The 27116-nt window shown below is 43.4% G+C and overlaps 1 protein-coding gene across 21 annotated transcripts in view; it reads right to left on the bottom strand.

The window, feature by feature from the left end:
* MAP2 (microtubule associated protein 2) overlaps window positions 1-27116 on the bottom strand; it is a 309720-nt gene that overhangs the window by 247812 nt on the left and 34792 nt on the right. For 19 of the 21 annotated variants that reach the window (XM_073633484.1, XM_073633482.1, XM_073633502.1 and 16 more), the window contains exon 2: window positions 24504-24548. The exons of the other annotated variants lie outside the window; for them this stretch is intronic. The gene's annotated coding sequence lies outside the window, so the exon portion shown is untranslated. The remainder of the gene's footprint in view (window positions 1-24503; window positions 24549-27116) is intronic. 21 annotated transcript variants of the gene reach the window in all.

Here is a 27116-nt window from a genome sequence, read left to right as displayed (position 1 = left end):
ATGCTGTTGGGCCTCATTCACATAGCCAATTATCTTGCAGAAAATTGTTGCCAGGAGCCCAGGTGTGTGCAGACATCCACAGCATCCAAGCAACCCTGGATGCAAGCTGTTTTCATCCAGTGGTGATCACCTGTCCTTATCTGCAGGTAATTGCTCCCTGTGCAACTACATCCAACCACCAACAGACAGCTGTGATCAATGCCAGCCTGTCATTGCTTTGTACTGGCTTCCTGGTCACCACTGACCGTACATACCCGGATTCTTGGCCACAGTTTACCACAAGATACTTGTCACACCCAGACCGACTTGGCCTCCTAAATAAGTAATTAGAAAAACAGTTGCAGTGTGGTGCTTCAGTCTTTCTAGGGTTAAAACAAATGCCTTATAAATAACAGTCAGCCGCTGATCACTCTTCAGAGGGGTAACAAGGGTTGCCACACAAAGGGAGAAAACTGCATTTAAAAAACTGTGATTCTGTTTCACTTACAATCTTTTTTTCTTAGAGAATAGATGCAGGAACTCCCCCCTTCCACCTCACCCCTTGGCTCAGCCCTCTACCCACTTCTGAGCACCGTCCTTTGGTTCTAACCTCAACCCACCTCCTAGTGCCACCCCTTTTAGAGAATACAAAACCAAGTATCATTTTGCGGTGCTAAGTAATATGTATGGAATTTAGTAATGATAACAAGAAAAGTTTTAAAATAGATCCCCTGTAGCTAGCAACAATAGATCCACCCCAGCAACAATGGACACCAAAGCTAAAATGGACCCCCCCCAGCAACAATGGGCTCCCAATAGCCAGCATCAGTAGACCCACCAGCAGCCAGCAACAATGGAGCCCTCCCCCAACAGTAGATCCCTCCCAACGGTTGACCCTCCAGCAGCACCCCCCCCAGCAATAATAGATTTGACTACATCAACTATAGATCCCCCAGCAGCCAGCATCAATAGACCCTCCAGCATCCTATGCCATATTCAGTGCTGGAGGTGGCGGAGCTGCGTTCCACGCTGACAAAAAGCTCTGCTTACAATGCTCTAAAAATCTAAGTATTCATTTATGAGAGTACTGTATAGTCCAACTTTAAAGCAGCTTTGTCACCTCTGCATAAGGCAGAAAACACAACCACCCTGTAAAACAAAAAGTTACATTCATACCTTTCCGGCAAGTAAGAGCTCTGAAACATGTTGCTTTATGAAGTTTGTGCAAATGAGTGTGAGAGAGAGCGTGTCCCTTGCTAAGTACTGTGGTTCCTCCTGACAACTCCTATAAGAGACATGCAACGATGTAGGAGTAGGTGGGAGGAACCACAGTGCCCAGTAGGAGACATGCTACTACAATATTTACAAGGGGGGTGTTAAGGTAAGGGGGCGTGGCCACCCGTATATGTAAACGGGTGGCCCCGCCCCCTCTGACGCCACGGGGAAGCCAATGGGAAGTCCCCGTGCGTCAGAGGGGGCGGGGTCATCCGGGTACGTCACTGTGTGGCCCTGCCCTCAGTTATAAAAGAACTGTCATCGGCGCTGAAGCGTCATACAGCAGGTGCCTCCCATGGAGGCGGATCTTTTTATTTTTCGGTCCGTCGGCGGAGCGATAGAAGAAGATGAATGGACTTCACGGGACATTTTTATTTTTTTCATTTTTAATAAAGGACTTGTCCCAAGGTGTGTCTTGTGTTTTTTTAACATTTTGACACTTTTTTTGTGAAATGGTACGTTACCATTTCAAACAGGGGGGGCAGGATCTGGGTGTCCCCTTGTTAAATCTGGGCTTCTAGATTCCAATAAGCCCCCTGCCTGCAGACCCCCACAACCATCGGGCAAGGGTTGTGGGGATGAGGCCCTTGTCCCCATCAACATGGGGACAAGGTGCTTTGGGGGACTACCCCAAAGCACCCTCCCCATGTTGAGGGCATGAGGCCTGGTACGGTTCAGGAGGGGGGGCGCTCTCTCGCCCCCCCTCTTTTCCTGCGGCCTGCCAGGTTGCGTGGTCGGATAAGGGTCTGGTATGGATTTTTTGGGGGACCCCACTTAATTTTATTTTTAATTTTGGCACGGGTTCCTCTTAAAATCTATACCAGACCTGAAGGGGCTGGTATGGATTTTGAGGGGGACCCCTACGCCATTTTTTTTTTAAAATTGGGGCAGGGTTCCCCTAATATCCATACCAGACCTGAAGGACCTGGTATGAAATTTGGGGGGACCCCCACGCAATTTTTTTTTGAAATTTTGGTTCAGGGTTCCCCTTAGTATTTATACCAGACCCAAAAGGCCTGATAATGGACTGGGGGTATCCCATGCCGTTTTTTTCAATGACTTTTATCTGTATTCCCGAGATCTGACAATTCATTATAGCCGCGAGTAGTTTTAAATGACTTTTTTTCCTTTAGAAATGTCATTTTGTGCAGGGACTGTTCTAAACATGGGAACAACGTGCCACTTTACAGGCATACTATAGACACCCCCCAGGTACAAAATTTAAAGGAATATTTCACTTTTATTGTTTCACTTTAAGCATTATTAAAATCACTGCTCCCGAAAAAAACGGACGTTTTTAAAACTTTTTTTTGCATTGATACATGTCCCCTGGGGCAGAACCCAGGTCCCCAAACACTTTTTATGACAATACCATGCATATAAGCCTTTAAAGTTAGCACTTTTGATTTCTCCCATAGACTTTTAAAGGGTGTTCCGCGGCTTTCGAATTTGCCTTGAACACCCCAAATTGTTAGCTTTTCGGTGAACAGGCGAACACCCGAACACCCGATGTTCCAGTCGAACTTACGTTCAACTGGAACATCGGGCTCATCCCTATTCAGATCCTAGTTTTCATTGTTAGGCACTGGAAATGACAGTTGGTATTGTCCAGCTTTGGGTAATGCATACAGTCCTTCCAGTTACTGGGAAATTAGAAATGTTGCCATGGATACACAAACAGTAAATTCCACATTAGGGCAATATTACCATTGCCACAATCAATTTCCCCTGTTTACAAAAGCCTTCTCCAATTTCTGAGAGACCGTGGCTAATCTATGTAAACCAAAGTCCTGTTAAGGTTTGTGAATCGGAACAGTCCCAAAGAGATGGCTAGAGAATGGGAATACCTGACAAAAACAGCAGGCTTGGGCAAAGAGATCATCTGTAGTGCTTCCTGAAACCTCTTCATCATCCTCTGCCTTACTGAAATCCCCTTATGGATTTTTCTTACAGTACCTATTAATTTAGCCATTTCTTATTACACTGCTTTTTTCAAAGAGAATAATTCTTCTAAACGGTTGTTACATTAGATTCTTAGTCTGGAAATTTGTCTTAAGTAATTACAATTCTTAGAATCAAACTAAATATAGAATTATCATAAATGCTTATAAATTCCTTAAAATGTCCAACATAAAAATGCGGTTTATTTTCTAAGTTTTAGTTTTTAGGTAAAAAAGGTAAACCTCAAAAAAAGAATGAGTTCTAAAACCTAGAAATTTGGAAAAAATACAGTAACAGATTAAATGCATTTGCAATGCATTATGAGCAGCATAAGTAACCTGCAGTAGGTATAATATTTATTATATTTTGTTTGTCCTAGAAAAAAACATTTATACATATTTAATTAAAACATAATTAATACTGTATACCAAATATTGCATAAAATTATACAAATATTTTAATTACAACTGTAGCATAAGTTTTAAATTTATTATAAAGCCCCTTTATTACGGACGTTCTATCGGTCTATTTTTGACCCATGATAAGACAAAAATGAACTGCAGTGTATCCCTAAGGGCAATCAGGTTTGTTGGATTTTTCTTACAGTACCTATTCATTTAGCCATCTCTTATTACAAGACTTTTCTAAAACAGAATAATTGTTAAAATCTAAACTGTTTTACATTAGAGTCTAGAAATTTGTTGTAAGTAATTACAATTCCTAAAACCAAACTAAATATTGAATTATCATAAATGCTTATAAATTCCTTAAAATGTTTAACATAAAAATGTGGTTTATTTTCTAAGTTTTAGGTTTTAGGCAAAAAAAAGCAAACCTGAAAAAAAAAGAATAAGTTCTAAAGCCTAGAAAATTGGAAAAAATACAGTAACAGATTGAATGCATTTGCATTATGAGCAGCATAAGTAACCTGTAGTAAGTATATTTATTATATTTTGTTTGTCCTAAAAAAAACATTTATACATATTTAATGAAAACATAATTAATACTGTATACCAAATATTGCAAATAATTATCCAAATATTTTAATTACAACTGTAACATAAGTTTTAAATTAATTATAAAGCCCCTTTCATACGGACGTTCTCTCGGTCTATTTTTGACCCATGATAAGACCAAGGTCAAAAATGGACTGCAGTGTATCCCTAAGGGCATTCAGGTTTGTTGGATTAAACGCAATAAGTTATGATGTCACAGAACAGTCAGCACGGAGGCTTGGGCAGAAATATTGCAGCTTTCTACAGCTTCTTGCAGCAACTAAACACTGCTAAAGCGATCTACTGCTGGCTGATTGCAAATCTCCATGTCACGGCAATGATGTCAGCTGATTTTGATGACATCTATTTACTTTGCAAGCATAAAATGGTCATGTAAGTGAACGAAACGTTGTTCAAATTTTTAGTAGTTGCACATCAGTGAAAAGCCATCACTATGTTAATTTGTGCCCTCGTCAACCTAATATAATCTTAGCATAATGCTGTGCAAACAATTGGCACAAACCATTTTTTTCCCCTGCAGACATCACAATGTAGTTCTGAAAGGAGAATAAGTCTCTCCTAAAGTTAATAGCATATGTTCACTTTGAGTTTTACCAGCATGATATAAAGGTTAACTTGATATAATTTTAATCATCAGACTTTGTTGATTATATTTTGTAATAAAATATATGACGGTGTGTAAATTACCTTAACCACTTCAATACCAGGCACTTAGACACCTTCCTACACTGTACTCAAACAAATTTTTTATCATTTTGTTCCCACAAATAGAGCTTTCTTTTGGTGGTATTTGATCACCTCTGCAATTTTTAATTTTTTGCGCAACAAATAAAAAAAGACTGAAAATTTTGAAAAAAAAAAACAAGTTTTTCTTTGTTTCTGTTAAAATTTTTTTTTAAATAAGTACGCTTTCTTCTTCAATGACCGGCACTGATATGGCTGCACTGATGGGCACTGATGAGGTGGCACTGACAGGCACTGATAGGTGGCACTGGTATGCGGCACTGATGGGCACTCATAGGCAGCACTGATGGGTACTTATGGGTGGCAATGATGGGTACTTATGGGTGGCACTGATAGGTGGCACAGATGGGCACTGATAGGTGGCTCTGATGGACACTGATGGGTGGGCATCACTGTTGTAATGTGTTACATAATGGTGCCAGTCAGTGCCCATTTGTGGGCACTGATTGGCACAGATTGGGCATTCGTTTGCACATATGGATGGCCATGGTGTACCTGGACATCCACATGTTGCCCCCTTCCCTGGTGGTCCTGGCGGCTTCCCTGGTGGTCCAGTGTGGGCATCCAAGGGGGGTCTGCGCTGATGAACAAACAGCGCAGACCCCCCCCATCAGGAGAGCCGCCGATCGGCTCTCCTCTACTCGCATCTGTCAGAGGAAAAGCCAATCAAAGGCTTTTCCTGTTTACATCGTGATCAGCCGTGATTGGACACGGCTGATCACGTGTAAAGAGCCTCCGTTGGAGGCTTTTTACCGAGATCGGTGAAGCAGTGAGTCACACTGACACACTGCACCACCGATCGCCGCGATGCGCGCCCCCATGGGCGCGCGGTGGCTGTTATTCTGAAGGACGTCATATGACGCCCAGTCAGGATGACTGAACCACCACCCAGCCGTCATTTTGCTATAGGCCGGGCGGGAAGTAGTTAATGTTGCATTTGAAAAAATTACTGGAAAATGCCATTTTTCTTATTTTTTCCCTATTTATTCCAAATAAAAACCAAGGAGATAAAAATATAGATTTCCAGAAATGGATAAAAAAAATTAAAGCCTTATTTGGTTAGAAAAAGGAAGAATAATACATTGAGGTAGATGACAAATGCTAAAAGGTCTATTGTGCAGAACCAAGACATCTCAGAAACTAAAAAACATTTTTTAGGTTTCAAGGGGATTTAGGGCAAAAAAGGTTTAAACCAAATGAATGAAAGCTGGCTGTTGTAAGCATCTTCGTCAGTGTCAGGAAGAAGTGTTCCCACTGGATGACTTAAGCCCCATACACACTATTAGATTTTCAGCAGATTTTTGCCTTCAGATTTACCAAAATCATATAATATGAGGTTAAACCTTCATGCCCCTTTTACACAGGTGGACCGCTCAGGTCCGCCTGTCAGTTTTTTAGGCGGACCTGAACGGATGCTCAGTGCAGGTCTATGGAGCGACAGATGTCAGCGGCGACATGTCCGCTGACATCCGATCTGCTAAAATCAAGCATATGGCGATACGTTCGCCATCCATCCTGGTAGATCGGATTGGATGAGATCTGATGAAAACGGACGTGCTCTCCGTTTTCGTCCGATCTCTCCATAGGAATCAGCGGCGCTCGACAGGCCCCTCCCTGCTCAGTGAGCAGAGATGGACCTGTCATCCGCCGGCTCAGCGGATATCAATGGAGAGATCTCCTGCTGAGCTGGCGAACTCCGCTGAAACGGATCCACCTCGAGTGGAAGGGGCCTAAGAGTTTCAATTTGTATGCAATCAGGCAGGCCTTTGCACTACATGGTTTTGATAAATCTGAAGACAAAAATCTGCAGAAAATCTAATAGTTTGTATGGGGCTTTACCCTCACCACTTGTCCTGGTAGCTACTCTAAAATTTTGAACATTTAACTAACATTTAACTGATAAGATTACAACTACCAGGACAATGTGACTACAAATAATATTCTGTGCCCACAATTACAAATGATCAATTGGGATGAATGGAAAGTTTGATAGGCAACCAATTGCTACCTGGTTTAGATGGAAATAAGGGACAAATTTGACATTCCAGCTGGCAGATCTCACTACTAGAGCCCTAGAGGTGAGTAAGACTCTATTAATTAAACCATTAAACTCCATCTATCACCAAATGACAAGATTGGTTGGAATCATTTTTTTACTTTACTATGTAAAAATTTAAATTATTGCTGGGTGTTATCACTGGGCGAATTATATCCTGTTGAGCATTATTACTTGGATCAAATTACATGTTGCTGGAGGTAATTTATGGCCTGCTTGACATTATTACTCAACGCTTCCTACTGAGCATTATTGTTGCAAGATCTGATATTGTAATTTTATTCCTTTAGATTCAGATGAATTTCTGAAACCAGTAAGACTCAAATCAAGTTGGTTAAAGAGTAAGTTCACTAAAAATTAATTTTTCTCTTGTCATTTTCTCAGCAATTAATACTAAAATTACCAAATGAGTTATGGATGACAAAACTAGTCATATGCCTAGTTTGGTTATCATAAAACGTTACAGAAGCACCAGTCAGAATTACATTGCTCTCTGTGTATCTTGCATTTTATATCACATTCTCTTAACCAGTCTATGCTTATTCATTAAGTGCCAAACACTGTATAATCTTGCTAAGTCCAGACACTTTTACATTTACAATTTTACAAGCTTGCAGGACAACAGCAAATAAATAGCATAGAAAGTAATTTATCCGGACAGCGCACACTCCTTAAGGGTATGACTACAGCCATAGTGGAACATACAGCTGCTATGGGGCCCTGGGGGCTGTGGGGGCCCAAACCATGTCTGAGAAATTGCTTTTTCAGCAGTTAAGAAGTGCAGACTCTTCCATGTATTGATTGTTCATTAATCCACCTGCCCAAACCAGCTCAGTTCAGGCAAAGCATCTCTCCTTTGGTACACACAACTTATCAGTAAACCTATGTGGATGACCAAAAGTCTCTGAACAACCCTGCCAATGATTTATATAGGCTACATGTCACAAATTGGAATCCATCAAAATTTTGCTATGGATTCCTGGGATTTCTAGCTGGTAGCCTAGCACTCCCAATTCTTAGGTTATTGCACAATCAAGCGGCACATTAGTTACATAGTTACATAATAGGTAAGGTTGACTAAAGACAATAGTCCATCCAGTTCAATCTGTGTTGGTGTATGTGTGTCAGTGTCGATAATCATTTCTCATATCCCTGTATATTGTGTTCACTAAGATGCACGTCCAAGAGTCTTTTAAAAATATCAATACTCCCTGCTGACACCACCAATTGTGGAATTGATGATTAGCGAAGTCATAGAAAAAGTATTGGCACTACTTTAAAATCCTTCTCGAATCCCACATGTAGCACTTGGCTCCATTCAGATCTTGGCCCCCTTTTGCACTAAAACAAATTTTTATTTCTGTTTGTGCCGTGCTGGGCTGTAGCTTCACTCCAAGCTGAAGCCCAAACTATGGGCGTTCCTATAGGGAAGCTGCAGCACAGCACTAGGTACCACCCCCAAACTGATCATTTACAAGTTTGAATGAGCAGCCAGCACTGCAAGTTGTTTAAGTGATCTGCTGGCTGCTAGTAAACATACACTGAACAGGCAGATAGATCACATAGCCCTTCCAGTGCTGATTGTTCATAAACTATAGTAAAAGCTTAGTCAGTGCTGCAGAGCTCTGTAATTTATCTGCCAGTGAAGTGCATGTTTACTAGTAGCCAGCAGATAAATCACACAGGCCTGCAGCACTGACTGATCTTTTGCTTTTGTTAATGAACAGTCAGCACTGGTGAGGTTGTGCGATCTATCTGCCAGTGCTGTGAATGCCTACTAGCAGCCAGCAAATCTATCACACAGCCCTGCAGAGCTGATTGTTCATTCACAATAGTAAATGATCAGTCAGTGATGTTGGGATGTGTGATCTGCACTATTAATAAGCCCCCATTAGTTATTTGTCTCCTTGTTAGCAGCAGTGGGGAGCGAGCTGTCAGAGATTGCTACTCAGCAGCCACGGGACAGATACATGCACTTGCCCCCCTAGGGAAATTAATTAAGGGTATAAAGATTTGGCGATACCTTACAAAAAGAACTTTGGGAGTGAGCGGGCAGTGATTTCACAGAGGGCAGGCGCTGGAAAGCACAGGCTTTCCATAATGTATCATGCAAACTCTTTGTAAGGAAATATTTTTCTTTTACAAAAGCAATTTCTGCAATGGAAAGTTGCACTGCTTCATTTGCTTTATCAGAGAGTAACTATGACAGAAAACGTCTTTGTGATAGATTTGCTTTATATAGCGCTCTATGGGTTTTATCTGTACCATACACAGCAGTGAGATCTTCCTAACAGAACTTCCATTTTTCCCTTCAAAAGGCTATTATCTATCTGTTGGGTTAAAGATGTCCATCAAATGTTTGTACATTTATTCAGTTACTTCCTGGTTTCCAGGCCTAGGCAAATGATGTCATACATCCCAGAAGTCTTCAGAGAGTGTCTCTGCTCTTCCTGGCCGGCCCCACCCCCTTATCGTCTTTCATAGGTGTGATATGATGGACAAGAAAGGAGGGGCTGGCCGGGAACAGCACACAAGAGTAAGGACTTCCACAACCAGCCACTTCCTTGTGTATCTCTGCATGAAAAGGAAACCGCTGATGCCCTGCCCCCATGTAATTGTGTGCTCTGTTCCTTTGTAAAATATGTGCTCTGCTCCCATGTGTCCTGTGCCCTGCTCTGCTCCCATGTGTCCTGTGCCCTGCGCCCTGCTCTGCTACCATGTGTCCTGTGCCCTGCTCTGCTCCAATGTGTCCTGTGCCCTGCTCTGCTCCAATGTGTCCTGTGCCCTGCTCTGCTCCCACGTGTCCTGTGCCCTGCTCTGCTCCCATGTGTCCTGTGCCCTGCTCTGCTCCCATGTGTCCTGTGCCCTGCTCTGCTCCCAAGTGTCCTGTGCCCTGCTCTGCTCCAAAGTGTCCTGTGCCCTGCTCTGATCCCATGTGTCCTGTGCCCTGCTCTGCTCCCATGTGACCTGTGTGCTGCGCTGCCTCCATGTGTCCTGTTTCCTGCTCTGCTCCCATGTGTCCTGTGTCATGCTCTGCTCCCATGTGCCCTGTGTCCTGCTCTGCTCTCATGTGCCCTGCTCTCATTTGCTCATGTACCCTGCTGCCATGTAAATATGTGCGGTGCTACCATGTACTGTGCCCTACCGCCTTGTGTGCTATGCTCTGCTTGCCCCCTGTACCTTGACCTGCTGCTGCTCCCCTGTACACTGCTATCAAGTTGGACCCAGAATTGAGCACATGTGCAGAAAAAAAACAAGTACAAGTTTCACATTAAATAGGTATGTTTTAATATTCTATTATTTAATGCTATTTTTAAAAATAATTGTTATTTTGACAGCTCATGGATCACACCGGTGTTCCATGACCTGTCGATATGAAAATTATTTCAGGGGTTCCCCAAGATTTCAGACTTTTTGCCAGAGGTTCCTCGACGGTAAAAAGGTTGAGAAATACTGCTCTAAGGTATCCACATATTGTATGTGGGCCCCTAACCGCTGCTATGAAAAACCCTAATTTCCCCCCAGGACTGGAAACCAATCAATTTCTCATCTGGGATTCCCAGCACCTATCTCCGATACGTGCTGCTTTAGAAGCTGGGAAGCTGAAACTGTCATTTTCTGTGTATGATTATCTTAAGGATTGATGTAGAGTCAAATATCACCTCCAATTTTCCTTTCATTTATATATAAAAAAATGTTAGAGAGATTGGTGGCATACTGATGGTGAATAAAAGCTAATGCTGAGAAGGGTAATAGAACTTCAGGTACTAGCCTTCACCTTCAGAGTCCTGGATAACTGTAAGCTGTTGGCAGGTAGGGATGGGTGAACGGTTCGGCCCGAGCATAAGTTAGGGCCGAACTTTGGTTGTTCGATGTCCTGCGAACGCCGAACATTATGTGGTGTTCGGGGCAAATACGAAAGCCGCCGGAACACTAACATGAAAAATCAGAGGGGGGTGGGGTCAACTGGTTACATCATCGGGTGGCCCTGCCCTCAGTTATATAAGAGCTGTCACAAGCGAAGACGGGTCAGACGTCGGGAGCCTCCCATGGAGGCGTATCGGTCGCGGATTTTTTTTTCTTTTTCGGTCTGGGGCGGCGTGATAGAAGAAGATGAATGGACATCGTGTGACATTTTTATTTTTTAATAAAGAACGTGTCCCAAGCTGTGTTTTGTCGGTTTTAGCATTTTGACACTTTTTTTGTGAAATGGTAGGGGTACTTGTACCCCGTTACCATTTCACACGGGGGGAGGCCAGGATCTGGGGGTCCCCTTGTTAAAGGGGGCTTGCAGATTCCGATAAGCCCCCCGCCCGCAACATGGGGACAAGGTGCTTTGGGGGGCTACCCCAAAGCACCCTCCCCATTTTGAGGGCATGTGGCCTGGTACGGTTCAGGAGGCGGGGCGCTCTCCCCCCCCCCCTCTTTTCCTGCAGCCTGCCAGGTTGCGTGCTCGGATAAGGGTCTGGTATGGATTTTGAGGGGGACCGCTACGCCATTTTTTAAAATTTTGGCGCAGGGTTCCCCTTAAAATCCATACCAGACCCTTCAGGTCTGGTATGGATATTGGGGGGTCCCCTATGCCATTTAAAAAAAAAAATGGCGCAGGGTTCCCCTTAATTTCCATATCAGATCTGAAGGGGACCCCCACGCAATTTTTTTTTAAATTTTGGTTCCCCTTAATGTTCCCCTTAATATTCATACCAAAACCAAAGGGCCTGGTAATGGACTGGGGGGATCCCATGCTCTTTTTTCAATGAGTTTTATCTATATCGCCAAGACCCGACAATTCATTACAGCCGCGATCAGTTTTACATGACAATTTTTCCTTTAGAAATGTCATTTTGCTGCGGTACTGTTCTAAACATGGGAAAAATGCGCCACTTTACAGGCATACTATAGATACCCCCAGGAACGATATTTAAAGGAACATTTCATTTTTATAGTTTCACTTTAAGCATTAAAAAAAATCACTGCTCACGAAAAAACGGCCGTTTAAAAAAAAAAAATTGCATTGATACATGTCCCCTGTGGCAGGACCTGGGTCCCCAAACACTTTTTATGACAATAACTTGCATATAAGACTTTAAAATGAGCACTTTTGATTATTCATGTTCGTGTACCATAGACTTTAATGGTGTTCGTGTGTTCTGCTGAATTTTTTGCCTGTTCGCATGTTCTGCTGCGAACCGAACAGGAGAGTGTTCGGCTCATCCCTATTGGCAGGTAAATATCAACCACGTTGTGGCTTATTATTTATTAAGACTTACATAAAACCTATATTAATGCCTCACAATGGCCAATTTGCTATATCATGTTCTATTATATAATTTTTGCAGCCTATGAATTTTAGTTGTAGTAGAAACATAGTTAAATACTGATTGCTAGATAATAAAAGTGGACTTTGAAGAAGTCTGAGCAATGTAATCACTGGAAAGATAGCACATCAATAATAGTCATAAGGAGAGAAGGAAATTGTTGTGCAATGTTCAGATAAAATAACCCTGAGGTGTGTCTGTTACAAATATTTATAGAATGAGGGAGTGGTTACTAGTAGGAGTTTGTAGACTGAACCTACAATAGGACACCACAGTGACATATGTGTCTGCAATGCTTTACTAATGGGAGCCACGCCCCATCTCTGGCCTTTCTCAGAAACAGCTCCACCCTCCCTACAGATAATTTTAGGACATTCTTAAAGCTTTTTTTTTTTTTTGAGTTATGCAACACATCATTAAATATCTAGCCGAAGCCCAAATCCCAAACAACAGTATCTTTTCCATCTTCTTTTAGCCACAGACTGCCTACTACACATCATTGCTCTATACTTGCCTCCTGGCTAACAAAAGTGGACTATGCCTAAACAATATGTATAAGCATGACTGCTTGCAGGCTCCACCAGTCAAGCAGCGGCTGCCCGTGAGCTTGGAAAGGAAGACCGGGTGAAGATGGAAGCCCTGTCAGCGGCATAGGTGTGCGCACAGGGTGTGTCAGGTGTGCCTGCAGATTTCCTCTGTTTAAACCCCTAATATTTCAACAAAGCCCCCTAACAGGGCTCCTAAAAAAAATGTGTTAAAAAAAATAAAATTGTAAAAAATAATACAAAATAAAATAACAAAAACAAAAACTACTGACGCCAGTATATATACACATGCATGTGTTTGAGCTTTGAGGTGCACACCCTAATGCAATATGCTATGTTCACCTATGGTCAGCGGTGATAGGGCACTGCTGGAGGGCATAGTTTTCAGGTAAATCTTTAATAATGTGCTAGTATGCGATGCATACTAGCACATTACGACATTAATTTGCAAGGAGAAATTTTAATTTTGCGGTTTACTACCATTTTAACCTTACCATAACCTGTCTGGGTTTACTTTTTCATATTTTTATTAAACCATTTAATATGCCTTTTGTCTAATACTACCTGAGTACTACACTAAAACCTTGGATTGCGGGAATAATTTTTTCCAGAAACATGCTTGTAATCCAAAGCACTTGTATATCAACGAGAATTTCCCCATAAGAAATAATGGTAACTCAAATGATTCCTTCCACAACCGTTTATTCAAAGGTCCTTCAGTTTATAATCCATATAAAAAGATTATAGCCATGTGATAGGTTGTGTCCATCAACAAATGGCAGCCTCTAAAAGGGGATTAGAAGCAAAATCCAGCAGGAGCTACAGAGTATAAAAGAGAAGAGAGGAGCCTTTAGCAACTCACATGGTTGATGATTAAAAGAGGCACATCTAAGTATGCAGGCATCCGGGGTAAAGCTGTCCACATAGACCATCTCCCCGCACCGCCGGCTCTCACCGCTGTCAGTCTGCAATCGTGATCGGGAAGACTACCCTGCAGTAGAACGATCTGAAAGCGAGACCTGAACCGCTCATGGAGCGCAGAGTGGAAGGGATGACGTTGATGGTGGTGAGGAGGATGATCTATGTGGACAGCTTTACCCCGGATGCCTGCATACTTAGTTGGGCCTCTTTTAATCATCAACCATGTGAGTTTCTAAATGTTGTACCTTCATTAAATGTAACCATATTGCTACATCCTCTCTTCTCTTTTATACTCAGTTGTGACATGACGCTACTCGTATATCAAGACATCACTTGTATATTAAGTCGGGGCGGCACAGTGGTGTAGTGGGTAGCACTTTCACCTAGCAGTAAGAAGGGTCGCTGGTTCGAATCCCAACCACGACACTACCTGCCTGGAGTTTGCATGTTCTCCCTGTGCCTGCATGGGTTTCCTCCGGGTACTCCGGTTTCCTCCCACACTCCAAAGACATACTGGTAGGGTAATTGGATCCTGTCTAAATTGTCCCTAGTATGCATGAATGTCAGTTAGGGACCTTAGATTGTAAGCTCCTTGAGGGTAGGGACTGATGTGAATGTACAATGTATATGTAAAGCGCTGCATAAATTGACAGCGCTATATAAGTACCTGAAATAAATAAATAAATAAATAAATAAAAAATGTTGCTTGTCTTGCAAAACGCTCTCAAACCAAGGATTTACTGTATTTTGCATTTTTAGTGTGACTTACCAGCAGCAGTTACATTTACAACTGTCTTTCAGCCCTGGTTCACATTTGTACGATTTGACATGCGATTTGATATGTCATATCGCATGTCAAATCGGTGGCAATTGGTGGCAATGGCACCGTCCTAATCGGTGCAAAGTTGCATTTGCGGCGCCGCACCGATTTAAAAAAGTAGTTTCTGTAATGCTTTTTGCAATTTCGGGGTGCGTTTTCCATTGACATATATGCAGAAACCCGCACAGATGTCTGTGAAATCACAGCCGAATTTTGGACTGACATGCGGGAGTGAAATTGTACGAGTTCAGCTGAACTCTCACGGCCTCATTCCCGCAGCTTAGTGTGAACCTGGGCTCAAGCTGACTGAGGTTGAGAACTTCTGCTACATAATAAAATGAATGTATTATTACTGCAAGCCCAGTCTCTCACCATATAATGAAACATTTAACAGTAGTATTAATCTCTTTAGGAAATCAGCTGACAGAATCAAGTTTTGTACACTGCCGAACATCTTATAGTTACAAGAGGAAGATCACAGTGAATTCACTGTCTGAGACAAGTAATCAGTTTTCTGGCAGCCACATAGACACCTCACTCTTATCAGGACTAGCAGTAGACAGCACAGTAATGAGATCACATCTAAAAGTTAATGATACAGATCAGTGCAGTGTACTGTTTTTTTCTAACACATGAAATTAAATTGAGCAATTGATAAACAATGTAGCAAAACAAGGCAATCTATAAATAAAAAAGAGGTCCTTAGTTAAAGTGGTTCTAAAGCCTTAAGTTTTTTCACCTTAAAGTGGTTCTAAAGTCTCAAGGTGTTTTTACCGTAAAAAATCTTCTCTTTGCAGCAGCTCCCCTCACGATCCCATCACGATCTGGTGATGTGCATGAGAGCCTCGGCTCCCTGGAGACTCTCCCTCCTCACTGGCTGAGACAGCAGTGGGGGCCATTGGCTCAGGCTGCTGTCAATCACAGCCAGTGAGACAATGAGGAGAGAGAGGGGGCGGGGCCGAGCCGTGGCTCTGTGTGAATAGACACACAGAGCTGTAGCTTGGGAGCGAGCCTGCTTAGGTGCCCCAATTGCAAGCTGCTTGCTCTGGGGGCATTCAGCAGAAGGGAGAGGCCAAGAGCGCAGGTGGGGGACCCAAGAAGAGGAGGATCAAGGCTGCAATGTGCAAAACTGTGTATAGCATGTTTGTTGTTTTTAAAATAATTTTTAAAAAAGCCTTTAATATCACTTCAATGCATTCAGCCATTGGCTGTCTATCAAATTCTGTGACAATGGAGCAAAGGGGCCGGGCAGAGCCTGCAGGAGTGCCCCCATAGAAAGCAGCTTTCTATGGGAGCACTCTCCAGAGAGGTAGAGCCAGGAGCACTGTCCGGGGGACCCCAGAAGAAGAGGATCACAGCTGCTCTGTGCAAAACCAAGTATGATATGTTTATTATTTTAATTTAAAAAAATGTAAGCTTTACAATTACTTTAAATTCACATCTGATATTGGAAATGATGAATCTTCTCTAGATATGGAAGGAGTACTTGAGAGGAGAGGAGGGAAGCCAGTAGCAATGTGGGGCGGGGGGGGCAAGAAGTGGAGGGGGAGCCCGGGCAGTAGGGGGAATTGGCACCACACATAGTGATTAGGGTGTGCCCAGGCACACCTGGCATACCCCCTGCACACACCTATGACTTCCAACAGGTTTTGCATTCCCATACAGGTCGATAAGGATGTAAAACCCACTTGATGCAAAATAGAAAAGGGTAAACTGCAGGTCAAATGCACCTGTCATTCAATTCTGAATGACCTCAAAAGACTGTCAAACTGATCCTACTGACACAAACTCAAACCCCACTGACGCAGGCCCTTATCGACTTGTCTATTGGCTAATAAGACAAGTTTCTTCCTACTACTAAATTGGAGTGAATAAGGATTACACCTCCTATTGGGTTGTTTCGTGCTACTATGGGAGAGATTCGCCCTCACTTCCTCCCCTGCTGTCAATGGTTTTACCAGACAGAAAATGAGGGAGAATCTGCAACACGGATGCAGACAAAAATGTAAAGTCTGACAGAGGCTCCAGCCTTCACCTACTCTACTAAAGAATCTCATTTTTATATCTGTCAAGAGAAGATTTACACTCACTTATTGATTGGCAAAACATTAGCAGGACAGGAAGTGAGTAGGGATGAGCTTAGGTTTGGTCTGAACCCGGACGTTAGCTATCATTGCCAGGCCAACGAGCAGTGGGCAGGAAATTCCCTTCCCCTGCTTCGGAACAAAGAGGTGTGGAAGCTCATCATGACATAATTGGCCTAATACAGCCACATCACTGACACTGATGTCACTAGCATTCAACCCTTTGTGTACAACAGTTGTGGGTCCGAACCCAAGCCCAAACCCAAGCTCATCAGTAAAAGTGAGGGTAAATCTTTCTAACCAAGTTCCAAAAAGCAGTAAAAACCTGACAGAAAAAGATCTGGCTCAACATTTAATAAAAAAAAAAACATCAAAATTCTGTGTTATGCTGTGACCTCTAAGAATGAATGAGATGGTTTTTCACCTTGTTCTTTGGTCACCAGCTGTCTTCAGCTCTTGTAGACAATGGGGACACAGTTTGCTGTACATAAATGCACTGATTTCTACACTGTCTGAAGGGATGGGACAGCCACATCAGATACTTTAAGTGCTGCTTTTGTAAATGTTAGGATTATAAACACAGTATGCACTTGATAAACTCTGCACAATGTTAAGAGATAACTGGCAAATAGCTCATTAGCACAGCAGGTGTACACCTTTAGTGCCCCATAGACAAAGCAAGAACTGTACAGGCTGATCGTTTTATCAGCTGCTTGGAACAGGTATATCTAGCATGCCTCTCACAGGACCCGAGGAACTATCTGCATTAGAAAACAATTTTAAGCATTTTCTGACCTTCTGTCGTTAATATTGTATGGGTTAACACCAACAAGTGTCATGAAGAAATACAGAACCAGTATCCTTATTATATTTCCATAACTACAGTACCTGACCGCGAGATTGTGTTTCCAGCGTGATGCCATCGCGCTGGTTCTCGGCGACAGGGTACTGTGCATGTCGCGCTGGCTCGCTCATCGGGAAAGGAAAACTTTTTTTCCTTTCGCGATGAGTGACAGGCAGTGCTGACAGCTGTCTGGTATGAATCCTGAGGGGGGAACGCCGCGCCAAATTTTAAATTAAAAAAACGGCGTGGGTCCCCCCCCAGGGGCATACCAGGCTCTTAGGTCTGGTATGGATTGTAAGGGGAACCCCCTACGCCGAAAAATTGGCATGGGGTCCCCCCCAAAATCCATACCAGACCCTTATCCAAGCACGCAGCCCGGCCGGCCAGGAAAGGGGGTGGGGACGAGCGAGCGATCCCCTCCTGAGCCGTACCAGGCCGCATGCCCTCAACATGGGGGGGTGAGTGCCTTGGGGGAGGGGGGGCGCCCTGCGGCCCCCCCCACCCCAAAGCACCTTGTCCCCATGTTGATGAGGACAAGGGCCTCTTCCCAACAACCCTGGCCGTTGGTTGTCGGGGTCTGCGGGCGGGGGTTTATCGCATTCCAGTAGCCCCCTTTAATAAGGGAGCCCCCAGATCCCAGCCCCACACCCTATGTGAATGAGTATGGGGTACATGGTACCCCTACCCATTCACCTAGGGAAAAAAAGTGTCAGTAAAAAAAAAAACAGCACACAGATTTTAAGAGTAATTTATTAGGCAGCTCTGGTGTCTTCTTCCGACTTCGGGGGTCTCCTTCTGACTTCTCCCGGTGTTCCGCCTCTTATCCCGGGCCCCTCCGCTATCTTCTTCCAGCTCTTTTGCCAGCGAGAGGGGCCCGGTCTGCTGCCGCTGTCTTGTCGCCGCTGTCTCGCCACTTCTTCTCTTCTTCTCTTCTTCCGATGTTGACACAGCGCTCTCTCCGGCTGGAATGCTGTGTGCGAGCTGCGGAGCCATTTATATAGGCGGTGACCCCGTCCCCTTGTGACGTCACGGTTCCAGCATGCGCAGGGACTCTGGGGTCACGCCCCCTTATGACGCCAGAGTCCCTGCGCATGCTGGGACCGTGACGTCACAAGGGGGCGGGGTCACGCCTATTTAAATGGCTCCGCAGCTCGCACACAGCATTCCAGCCGGAGAGAGCGTCATGTCAACATCAGAAGAAGAGAAGAAGAGAAGAAGCGGCGAGACAGCGGCGACAAGATAGCGGCAGCAGACAGGGCCCCTCTCGCTGGCAAAAGAGCTGGAAGAAGATAGCGGAGGGGCCCGGGAGAAGAGGCGGAACACCGGGAGAAGTCGGAAGGAGACCCCCCGAAGTCGGAAGAAGACCCCAGAGCTGCCTAATAAATTACTCTTAAAATCTATGTACTGTTGTTTTTTTTACTGACACTTTTTTTCCTTAGGTGAATGGGTAGGGGTACCATGTACCCCTACTCATTCACATACGGTGGGGGGCCGGGATCTGGGGGCCCCCTTATTAAAGCCCCCCGCCCGCAGACCCCGACAACCAACGGCCAGGGTTGTCGGGAAGAGGCCCTTGTCCTTATCAACATGGGGACAAAGTGCTTTGGGGTGGGGGGTCCCCCAAGGCACTCACCCCCCCATGTTGAGGGCATGCGGCCTGGTACGGCTCAGGAGGGAGGGCGCTCACTAGTCCCCACCCCCTTTCCTGGCCGGCCTGCGTGCTCGGATAAAGGTCTGGTATGGATTTTGGGGGGACCCCATGCCGATTTTTCGGTGTAGGGGGTTCCCCTTACAATCCATACCAGACCTAAGGGCCTGGTATGCCCCTGGGGGAGAACCCACACCGTTTTATTATTTAAAATTTGGCGCGGCGTTCCCCCCTCAGGATTCATACCAGACAGCTGTCAGCACTGCCTGTCACTCACTGCGAAAGGAAAAAAGTTTTCCTTTCCCGATGAGTGAGCCATCTCGGCGCTGGCTCCCGCGACGGGGCTCGCAGGTGTCAAATCTCGCAGAGAAATGCGGCGAGATTGACACAATATCGCGGTCACCTACTGTATAGGCCTCATATATTGCAGTATCAGTACAAAGTTAATCACACACAGATTTTGTTTCACAGCAGTGCTCCCATCACATTTTTGTTTTATCACCTTTTGATAGTGCCATTATATCCATTATTTTTCCACTTCCTTCAACAGGTCAAGCTGTCCAGCAAATGTATAAATTACAAGGATTGGGAAAAACTGTTGCTGTAAATGCTTAACATTTTTTAAAGAGATGTAACCCTAAAAAAAAGAGAGATCCTGTTCTTTTAAAGCAGGTTAAACAGCATAGTGCTTGTGCTGCCTAATTCGTCCCATTCTATGCTGTAAAAAACATGGTTGATCATGCCTGTTCCTGTGTCCCCATATGTAATTGTAAAGTGATGGTCCATGATACCATGGTCAGTTTACGTGCCTCTGTCATCCCACAGTCTCTCCTCTCTCCCCCTCCTTTCCTGCCTGTCAGCTTCTGTGTTTGGGCAATCTCCTCCCTGCCGCTCCACTCCCCTCCTGTTGCTTTTAGTAGCTGGCAGTAAAGTCAGAGTAGGATTCCTGCCAGCCCCTCTGTTATACCAAGGTATACTACACAGTGTAAATGTTTGCTTAAAATGATGACGCTAAATACCTTCTTTCAGATCACCTCGGTGCGGTCACGTGACCTCCCAACGGTCTCCTCCCTCAATCTAAGGGCTACAGCGAGAGGGGCTGAGCAGACAGCACAGTGGTCGCGTGACCTCCCGGCTGACGTCTGAGGGGGATCTCAGTCCCTCTCGCTGTAGCTCTTAGATTGGGGGAGGAGACCAGCAGGAGATCATGTGACCGCACAGAGGTCATCTGAAATAGGGCATTTTAGACCAACATTTATACTGTGTAGTATACCTTGGTATAACAGAGGGGCTGGCAGTAATCCTACTCTGACTTTACAACCACTTTAATTTAAAAGTGTTCAGTAGCATCTGATGCAAGTGTCTAAAAGAAATTTTGAAAATTGATTAGCACTTAACATAACAGAAGGGGATGGGTTAATATAGGGATCTAAAAGCGGCTATTAGTATGGAAAGGATGGGTTATCAAGAATCCAAGATGGTTCCAGAGGATCGGGGTACCTTCTCTGACCAACCCAACAATTGATGCAGGTGGGTAATGCAATAATAACATTAAAGGTTAGGAACCGAGAGTACTCCTTGTGAAGTATGTGCTGGGGTATTCCACTAATAATTCAGGGTCTCTCATTGGTGCCAAATGAATATATATGCTGTGTTAATGCTATTAACAGACTTATTCATTTATGTCATTTTTTTATCTATGCAACAGGTACATCTGTGGCTCCACTTTGAAAAATGTATACCATTTTAATATTTCTGCGTGTGTAGCGTCTTAAATCGAATTAGTTACTCAAAGAGAGGCTGCAAGTCAGTGTCTCTATCTCACAAGGAGTCATGTCAGGAAGGGCAAGTAGACTGTGGAAGATCGTGGAAGGCATGGGGTGCAGGTTGTGGGAAGAATAGACAATAGTACAAGGGGCAGTCACAGCAATATCAGGAACAATGTAATAGAGATAAGAGAGGAGATGAAGAAACGTGTTTGGTAACAGAAGACGACTTAAAGGATAGGTTCACCTTTTTAAAAAAATAATAAATGCACATTTTTTTGCAGGTAAAAAAAATATGCATTTACTAGCCTGGAAAGCATTGCACATTGCACCCGCGATCAGCAGATCATGGGTGCAATGCATGGCTCTTGCAGTATAAGCTGTCTGCTCGTACCTCGTATGGGCAGGTAGTTACACAATGATAGGATCAGTGAACTACCACAGTGCTCAACGGCGTCCTGGTAGTTCATTGAGAACTACAAGCCACCAGCCGCAAAGGATGTCAGTACTTGTAGTTCATTCATTCATAGGACACTGTGAATGAATGATGCGGCCATGTGGGCGGAGGCCCGCACAGCCACACTCTTTTCAAATAGTGACATCGGGTGTGGGAAGAAGATCCCCCTCCCGTTGTCATGGGGGGGGGGGCGTGGAGCAGCCGCAGGATTAAGAACATATTACATGTTCTACCCTAAAAACAGGTAGAACATGTAATGTTTCCAGTCAGATTAATAAACAACTTTACTTTTTTCCGGTTACCTTTTCTCCTTAGACCCCATGCACATTGAGTATTTAGCCTCTCTGCCCTATACCCAGTGTTTTTGTGCTGGTGGAATGCCCAGGTGCACTCTCAAGCCTTGCTGCCAGCCGCCCGTAAAACTTCTACTAACGTTAAGGGCAGTAAGAACAAATGCCTGGAATCCATACTTACGTTACAGGCAATCATCCCAGGGTGCATACTGTTTGAAAATTTAGTACCACTTGGTGCACCGTGCAACCCCTGTCCAGTCACAGAAGCTTTCAGCATCTCACAGAGTTCTACAGACTGCAGGGCTGGATGATGCACCTGTGCCTGTCCAGAGAGAAACCCTGTGATTGCTCACACACAGGCTAAATGCCTTAGGTTATTAGCAACATTATATATATGTTTCATTAACCGTGTGACCATGTGTAATACAGCAGCACACCAATGGAAAACAGAAGCTCTGGGCAGATAGGCTGCATTGTGATCATGCGTACCTGTAGTCTGTGCTCTTTTACTCTCGAAGCTCACATGCAAAAACTTTTATCTCCTTTTCCTACAGTTCTCTGGGTTCCTGGACACTCCCAGAGAAGATAAGTTTCTCTGCCTCCCTACTACAGCAGCTCAGAGAATCCACACCTGATGAGGCAGAGGTAGATGGGCAAGTTATCTGCAACCAGGTGGGAGGCCCTTCACTATCAGAACCAGTGTGCTGGATCCTGATCACATTATCACACACAGCTTCTCCAGTAGACCCAGCTACTATGGGGAGCACCTTCCCAATTACTACCAGAGTACTCCACTTCCAATAGGATGCCCCCCCCCCCCCGAAAAAAGAAATCGCATATTAGCTCATTATGAAATACTTACCTTAGATCAAAGCTGTTGCAGTGGTCCCCGTACACCGCTGTGACCGGCGACATGTCTCCTGGAGTTATTTCCGGGTTTGCGGGCTCCGGGCTGTGATTGGCCGGAGCCGAGAAGACGTCACTCCCCCGCATGGGCGCGGGAGCCGCCAGTCACGGCACAGCTACTGAAGAAACAGCACGGGTGAGCCGTTTCTTCAGTGCGCATGTGCCGATGACATTGGCACATGCGGATACAGTGAATATCTCCTACACGTTGAAAGTTTAGGAGATATTCATAGTACTACCTACAGGTAAGCCTTATTATAGGCTTACTTGTAGGTAAAAGTGATAGTACAGGGTTTACAACCACTGTAAAATGCTTGTGCCCACGGCTCCTGTTTAGTGTGCGGGCAGCAGCATTTTAGACTGCAGGCAAGTGTGAACAGGCCCCAAACTGCACATTACAGTTACTTCCAGTCTGATTTTTCAGCCGATTATCTATTCTTAAAGAATAAGCTCATCTCTCTGAACATGTTATATGTAGCACAAATATTTAGGGTATAACATGTAACATGTTCAGAAACCTCCTCCCACACCCATGATTCCCCCCACCTTCACTGTGACAGTGGGCAGGGGATCCTCTCCCCACAACCACTCTCAGATTTAAAAAACAGCTGCACTCGTACAGACGCATGATTCATTCACAGGAATCTGTGACTGATTGAACTACAAGTACCATCTGCCACTATGGCAGGCAGCTTGTAGTTCTCATTGAACTGGTGAGCGTTCTCATAGTTCATTGACATTTCCTCCAGCTTTCAAACAGAAGGAATGGGCCGAAAGTTGTAGCAAGTGTCTGCAGGAGCCTGGCATTGCACCCTTTGATCGTGGGTAAAATGCGCTGCAGTCTCCTGAGAGAAAAAAATTTAAGATACATTTTTTACCTGCAAAAACACGTACAATTATTTTTATTTACTGTATTTAGTTACTATATATTTTTTTTTTAAAAAGGTGAACTTAGCCTTTAATAGCCATGGCTAACTTTGTCTGGAGTGTACCATTAATACAGACCTAAGTGCAATATCCAGTGAAACTTATACAAAGCAGAACAGACAAAGCTCCCACTGTACCATGGAGGCACTGTTTTTTCATTTCATGCTAAACAGGAGGAAAAACCACAAATGGAAGGAAAAATTGGCATATCTACACATTTACCTATTACCTGATAAGGACACAGTATATATAATTTTACTGACAGGTCTGCAGCCTTTCTACTATTATGCCCCACACACGGTCGGATTTTCCGATGGAAAATGTGTGATAGGACCTTGTTGTCGGAAATTCCGACTGTGTGTAGGCTCCTTCACACATTTTCCATCAGATTTTCCGACACACAAAGTTTGAGAGCAGGATATAAAATTTTCCGACAACAAAATCCGTTGTCGGAAATTCCGATCGTGTGTACACAAATCCGACGGACAAAGTGCCACGCATGCTCAGAATAAATAAAGAGATGAAAGCTATTGGCCACTGCCCCGTTTATAGTCCCGACGTACGTGTTTTACGTCACCGTGTTTAGAACGATCGGATTTTCCGACTACTTTGTGTGACCGTGTGTATGCAAGACAAGTTTGAGCCAACATCCGTCGGAAAAAATCCTAGGATTTTGTTGTCAGAATGTCCGAACAAAGTCCGACCGTGTGTACGGGGCATAATAATGTGAGTACGTTGCATGTTCCATTTAAAAATAAATAAAATCTGTGTAGTTCTCTAGATTGTTGAAAGTCTGGTCACACCAAGGTTTCAAAACCAAATATTAATATGTGTGTGCTAGACAAGGGTGCAGCTGGAAATGACACAGCGGTACTAATCTTCTCACCTGTAGGATTTTCAGCTAATTACTATATTAAATTAACCCCATCTGCTACACAATGCAAATTTTCTCATAAAACTTACCAGTGTTCAATGGAGCATTCACAGCGAATCCTGAAGTCAAGTTATCTGAAACCAGACAATAAACAGCATTTTAATTATTCACACATCAGATACACAGAGCAATTTCTCCTTCTTGTACTGAGGAAAGAAAGTGATACTTCTGTGACATGAAACGTCTCTAAACAAAACCAATGTGGATGAATAAACTCAATATAGTAATAAGTTCATATTTTAGGAACTTCACATTGAAATGTGTTTGCTTTTTATTACTTGTGCAGAGACAACGAATAATAGGATTAAAGGACATAAAGGCATTGTACATGCAATTCTCAAACACATATACATCTGATTTGTTGTCATATCCATTCACTTTACATATAAGCTGAACAATAAATATTAGCATATGTAAAAATATCTCTCCTCACAATCCTCACCCAAACCCACATCCTCTCCTTAACATGATACTAAACACTAAACTAATTTACATTATCCCTTCTATTTCTGTATGTGGATGATGACACCGTCATTATTTTAATAAAAAAACAAAAAAAACCCCATCTAAGTACCCTTTGGCTAATCGATAAACAGCTGTCAAATGATCCAGCTCTTTCCCAGCATGTCAGCAGGGAAACAGCAGCAAGAGGAGCTTCTAGTCCTCTGCTGCTGGTCACATGTTCAAAAAAAAAAAACAGCCTTTGGAATGCAGAGTAAAAATAAATAATTAATATCAATAAACTGTTTTAAATTGTCATACAAATATATATTTGAAATTAAATATTTATTATTTTTTGACAATAACATGGTGTGGGGGTGGATTTCTACCAGTCACAGGCTGTGTCACACCCCTCCAGCCTGTGTCTTAGAATAACAGGGAGGTGAAGCCTCCATCAATCAAGACATAATATCCTACCCCTATTGGGTTAACTGGTTAGTGGGAATGGAGGGAACGGGCTGTCATTTACTGCTGTGTATACACCCACATGTGTGACTCTATAGTCACATGGGCTGCTCAGATGTGATAGGGAGGAAATGCTCAGCATTGAAACTCACAGAAAACTGAGCATGTGCACCAGCTGCCAACACTGCTCTGAAAAATCCCCAACTGCAGTGGAGACATGGACAGGAGGGGGGAGACAGAGAATGGCAGGATCAACCAGGTTTTTAGCAGAATTCAGAAAATGAATCCCGTAGTGACTATGAAGAGCATGTATTACAGCATTTATTGAGAGTTTTTAATTATGTGGGTTTAATGATACTTCAAAGTTACAGTAAACAACATCCTTAAATGATCCATACACATCCACCATTTGGCCCCATTTACGCGTGGCGATTAATGGCAATGTAATCTATTTTTTCAAGCCTCGTGCACATGATCTGACTTTGGGAATTGTGTGATGACAGGCTGTTGGCGGAAAATCCGACCATTTGTACGCTCCATCGGACAATTGTTGTCGGATTTTTCGCTGACAAATGCTGGGTGGTAGGCTTTAAAATTTTCCACAGACAAATGTCTGTTGCCGGATTTGCCGAGCGTGTGTACACAAGTCCATCGAACAAAAGTCCAAAGTCCAAACACGCATGCTCGGAAGCAAGGACGAGCTGGAAGCGGTCGGTCTTGTAAACTAGTGTTTGTAATGGAGTATTAACATTCATGATGAGGCAAATTATGAAATCTCCAAATGCAGCACACATTCTCTTCTTCTTTAATGGGATAATAATGAAGCTGCTTTGCTGGTGATACTGATGGAGTTATGGAAAACGAATTTTCAAAGGCTTTTTTTTTTTCTAGTGATATCAAGAATAACATTATTATGCTTGTTATTTTTTTTTTTGGTGCAAGTTACCCCAACACCATTATCCCATAGTTTTTAAGATCAAAGATACAACTATGATTGTGTTCTTTGTTAATTTTACATTGTATTTTTTAAAATGTAACTGCCTACTCCCAAACTGTCATTTGAAGTAAAACACATAGCCAAGTATTATTCTCCACAATTTTGTTATTGTGCTTTAAAAAAAGAAAACAAATAAAATTAGACATGCTATTTGCCAATAGAACTTAATCAAAAAGTGTATTCTATGCATCCAAAAATATAGAAAATATACCAAATTAAATCATTATTCAACCAAAAAATAAAATAAGAACATCATGCATGTGCCCTGCTTCTTAATATACGGGGTCAACAATGCCAAGAGTTGGTGAAAGCAGGGGTTCGTCATCCGGAGATAATTCCAAAAATCATCCGGATTATTCTTCTGGAGCTCCCTCAGCAAAGGCATATGACATAATTGGTCATGATTAATAAAGCAACCAATTTTTGGTCCAAGAACTCTTCCTCCTCTTGTTCCTGGACTGGACTTGGGTCAAAGCAATAACTCCAAGGCCAATAATAAATAACACGTTATCTCCTCTGATTCCGCAACATGGCTGGTTGATGAACGGCCGTTCAGAAACGAACAGTGAAAAGTGCGAAATGAAAAGCACGAAATGAAAAGCACAAAATGAAAAGCGCAAAATGAGAAGCACGAACCAACACTCACCAAACTTCTACTAACACGAAATTAGCAGAAGGAGCCCAAAGGGTGGCGCTAAAGAGCTGAAAAAACACGTAGTACGTCACTACATTCGTGTTT

The sequence above is a fragment of the Aquarana catesbeiana genome, linkage group LG06 (genome assembly GCF_042186555.1).
Source record: "Aquarana catesbeiana isolate 2022-GZ linkage group LG06, ASM4218655v1, whole genome shotgun sequence".
Taxonomy (NCBI): Eukaryota; Metazoa; Chordata; class Amphibia; order Anura; family Ranidae; genus Aquarana; species Aquarana catesbeiana.
This window is presented reverse-complemented; position numbering and strand designations above follow the sequence as displayed.